The 5,000-nt window shown below is 36.8% G+C and overlaps 1 protein-coding gene across 1 annotated transcript in view; it reads left to right on the forward strand.

Annotated features, from left to right (window-relative positions):
- LOC143030061 (uncharacterized) overlaps positions 1–5,000 on the forward strand; it is a gene marked incomplete at its 3' end in the record, with an annotated part of 248,742 nt that overhangs the window by 20,399 nt on the left and 223,343 nt on the right. The gene's annotated exons all lie outside the window — the stretch shown is intronic.

Consider the following 5,000-nt stretch of genomic DNA (forward strand, 5'->3'; position numbering starts at 1 on the left):
CTTCTATGGCAAGGTCGTTTGGGGAACATCTCTTGGCTTTGCATCTTTTGTTCCCGAAGCTCTTCTTGGTTTTCAGTTCGAAGCTCATCGAGCACTAGAGTATTCTGTATTCCATCAAGTTAGAATTGAAAGTATACAAACATAATTTACAGAGTTGGTATAATTCTCACGCACGCACACACACACACACACACACACACACACACACACACACACACACACACACACACACACACAAACACATATATATATATGTGTGTGTGTGTGTCTGTGTGTGCAATAAAAACACCAGAAACGTGTGTTCTACAGATGCAAGGTAACCACTAATGAAAATAAACGATTGGAGCAGTGCTTTCATGTATTACATCTAGTACAGAAATAGATAAAGAGTGCAAACAAGCATTATATATAGTGGGGGGAAAGGGCACGCAGACACAAGGGATCCACGTGTCAACGGTAGGAGAAGGAAGTGACAAAATATCATATTGACAAAAAGGTCATGGAGTTTGGGAACCTCTCCATGGGTACATGTTGAGGGAACATGTTTGTTATTTTTTTTACAAATATAATCATCTTTTTTATACGATACTAGATTAAGATTGAAATTAATATTATTTGTGGGTTTTATTAAGCTACTTTCATTTATGCTTCTTTCGACAATATAATTGTTGAAGGTAATCACGCTAGCATTATCCCAATTGATAAGGTGATTAAAAATGCTGAGATGTTTGAAAATAGCACTTGAATCGTTTTCATCTTTTAAACATTTTTTATGTTGCTTAATTCTAACAGATCTTTTGCAGCTTGACCAATGTAGAACTCGTTACATATTTTGTAAGGCATTTTATATACACTCCCTTTTTGGCAATTTTTAGAATTATTGATAAAGTAGTTTGTGTTATTACTGAAGGCTACATTAATATTAAAATATTTGAGTAAATTAGGGATGTTGGCTAAATTTTCTTGGTAGGGTAACACTACTATGTTATTATGGACAAAAGGTTTGACTAATTGAGGATTGTAAAGTTTTCCTTGCAAAATTGTAAGAGATGTCAATGAAATGTTTTGGATATTTCAAGTTAGTATTAATATTATAAACATTTCTTATTTCCTCATTAATGTACTCAGGACTACAAACCTGAAAAATTCATAGAAACATTGACGAGAAAACATATATTTTTACAGTATCAGAATGGGAATAATAATAATAATAGTGTAAGAAGCTACATTGGTCTGCTTTCTGTATATACTAGATCTAAGGTTGATCTCTATCCAATGAATGTTAACATCTAAGAAAGGTAGCACACCATTATTTTCCACTTCGACTGTGAATTTTATAGCCTTAACTAGGTTCAGTTGGGTTATTTCTAAGTGGAGTGTATGTGGATGGCATTAACATATGTAAAGGGATATTATGCGATGCATTATCTCAAATCACCCTTACTTGCCCTGAAAGGTTCAAAAGTGCCATCAATAACTTGGAAAACGATAGCTATCTCCCCATCACTAAAGCTAATAAGTCAAAGGTGATTGTTATTTTGAATAAGGAGGATTATTTTGACAAAATGCAAGATTTACTAAATGGCACTAGAACATACACTCCACTTAAAAATAACCCAGCTGAGTCTGTTAATAGCACAAAAAGATTAAGATTGATTTAAAGGACCACAGTGATCTTATCAAGAAATTTACGTCTATAAGTCCTCTCATTTACCATACATGTACGGTTTAATCAAAACACACAAACCTAACAATCCTATTAGACCGATTATTTCGTCAATAGGATCAGCCGCTTACAAACTTTCAAAATGGCTTGTAACAATTCTCAGCTCTTTACTCGACACTTTTTCCAAATCCCATGTTCATAATAACTCTCATCTATTAGACAAACTTAATAGTGCACAGCCAAATTATAATTTTAAATTGATCAACTATGACATAGTTTCGTTATTTACAAAAGTTCCAATAAATGATCTCGTAGAATTCCTCACAGTTGAACTAGACCAGGGGTTCCCAAACTGGGGGAAATTTCCCCCTGGGGGGAAATTTGAACCTACCAGGGGGGAAATAATTACACTACCTACTAACTAAAAAAATCTCAGATGAATTTTCTCATGTCTGAGAGAGAGAGAGAATGCCTGTCTATCAGTATATATGTACATTTGAAAAATAAATTAGTAAATAATCACAGTGTGTTTTAACTACTCTTTCCCTCATACACATGAAGGGGGAAATCTGGATGGTTGAACTGGGTGCAGAGGGGAAATGACAGAAAAAGTTTGGGAACCACTGAACTAGACAAACACACACTACTACTTCCGACTTATAGTATTATTCAAATGATCGAACTAAGCATTAAAGATTTTAAGTTTCAATTTCATAACAATTACTACATCCAAACACTTGGCATGAGCATGGGTAACCCCCTCCTGTGCTCAGTAACTTGTATATGGAATTTTTCGAGAGGAAGATTTTAAGTTAAGATCATTCTTCCCGGTATAACTTGGCTACGCTACGTCGACCACATTCTTTATCTATCGCCTGGTCACTTAGACGCTTCACATTTCCTCAATAGAATTAATAGCTTAGTTAAATCTATAAAATTCACAGTCGAAGTGGAAAATAATGGTGTGCTACCTTTCTTAGATGTTAACATTCATCGTACAGAGAGCAATCTTAGATTTAGTGCATACATAAACCCGACCAATGTAGGTGCTTACATGCATTAATATTCTTCCCACCCTAATAATGTGAAAAAAAATTCTCAACAAGAAATGTTTATGATATTGGTATTAAATTGAAATATAAAAAAAAGATCATTGACATCTCTTACAATTTTGCAAGGAAAACTTTTTACAACCCTCAATCAGTCAAACCTTTTGTCCATAATAACCTAGTAGTGTTACCCTACCAAGAAAATTTAGCCAACGTCCCTAATTTACTCAAATATTTTAATATTAATGTAGCCTTCAGTAATAACAACACAATTAAATAATAACTTATCAGTAATTGTAAAAATTGCCAAAAAGGGTGTGTATATAAAATTCCTTGCAAAATATGTAACGAGCTCTACATTTGTCAAACGGCAAAATATCTATCTGTTAGAATTAAGCAACAACAACAAAAATGTGGAAAAGATGGAACTAATTGAAGTGCTATTTATAAACATCTCGCCACTTTTAATCATCTTATCAATTGGGATAATATTAGCGTGATTACTTTCAATAAAATCGTCGAAAGAAACATAATTGAAAGTTAGCTTAATAAAATCCACAAATAATATCAACTTCAACTTTAATCCAAGATTGTATAAAATAGATAATCATATTTGTAAAGAAGTAACAAACATGTTCCAATTGTAAGAAATAGACACCTGACCCTCAACTTGGAGAGCTTCCCACATACCATGATCTTATGTCAATATGATATTTTGTCACTACCTTCTAGTACCTCTGACACATGGATCCCTTGTGTCTGCGTCCTCTTTCCCCCAACTATATATAATGCTTGTTTGCACTCTCTATGTATATCTACACTGAAGATGTAATACACGAAAGCGCACTGCTTCGATCGTTTCTTTTCATTAGGGGGTACCTTATATATATATATATATATGTGTGTGTGTGCATGTACTCGTATGTATGTATGTAGATTATATCAAGCCCAACTGAAATTGTTTTTGACTCCTTCATGACCAAAAATCTTTGTGAACCTCCACTGAAAATCATATCACGACCTGCTAATTCAAGTCCAGTTGGAGAATCTGATGAAGACCTTAATCCCCACCGCCCGCTCTGTCTTTCTCCCCGATCCCGAACCTTTCCCCGGAATTCCCCGGTGCCTCGTGACCCAGTGGCGTGAAGGCCCGGGGATCCCGGGGTCCACTTTCCGATTGAGTTGGAAAGACCTTGAGTACCTGTCCGGCTTAATCTGACGCACTGGTCGTTGGGTCACGCGCTTTCCTTCCAGAAGGCCTCCTGTATCCTCCATGCTACTTCCCCCCCCCCACACCTTCTCCGTCACTCTTCCCACCTCTTCACTCCCCCCCCAATTGTCCTCTTGCCCTCTTTCTTTTCCATGCTTCCGGCCAATCCAGTTTCCAGTCCACCTTTGTCTTCTTCCTTCTGTTCTCACTACTATAGCCCTCCTTTCTTGCTGTTCGTGCCCCCCTCCCCCTTTCTCTTTCTCTTTTTCTACCTTTCTACATCAGTCTTCCCATCTCTAATATCGTTACAAACCCATTTGTCGACATGCCATAAAAACTCTCTCTCTTTCTCTCTCTCTCTCTTTCTCTCTCTCTCTGTCTGTCTGTCTGTCTCTGCATGCATACATACATACATACGTATATATATTTATATATACGTGTGTGTGTGTGTATGTATGAATGTGTTTCTTCCCATTCATCGTTTCACCCGACGTTTTATCGTTTCAGATTTGTTTTTTATTTCATAAGTATATTTATCTGCTCCTTTGTTATTTATATGTTTACTAACGTTTATTTGTTCATTTCCCGTTTTTTCCATGACGTTGATTCTTTGAAATCTTGATCTTTCACAGTTCCTCCTCCATATCCCCCTCCCCTCCTCTTCTTTTCACTCCCCATCCTCCTTTTCTTCCTCCCTCTTCCTATTTTCTCTCCCCTCCTCTTCCTCCTCCTATTCTCCCCTTTTCCCCATCTTTCCTCTTCTCCCTTCCACTCCTTTTTTCACCAAAACCTTTTTCCATTTACGCCAGTTTTACCCCGTCCTTTCTTCCAACTCCTCAGCACCCTGTACTTCCGCCTAGTTTTCATCCATGTTGTCTTCGTTGTTCTCTCCAGATTTCCTTACTGGAATTGTTCTTTTCATCAGAAGTTCTTCTCCTTTGTCCTCGGTACCTCAGATGTTGGCAGTGACTTCTTTCTTCTTTTTCTTTCTTCTTCCGTCCCTTTTTCCTTCCTCCCTTCTCTTCCCTCCTTCCTTCCTTTCTTCTTTCCTTACTTTCTTCCATTCTCCGTTCCT

This window comes from Oratosquilla oratoria, chromosome 11, assembly GCF_046742065.1.
Source record: "Oratosquilla oratoria isolate Oo_2021 chromosome 11, ASM4674206v1, whole genome shotgun sequence".
Lineage (NCBI taxonomy): Eukaryota > Metazoa > Arthropoda > Malacostraca > Stomatopoda > Squillidae > Oratosquilla > Oratosquilla oratoria.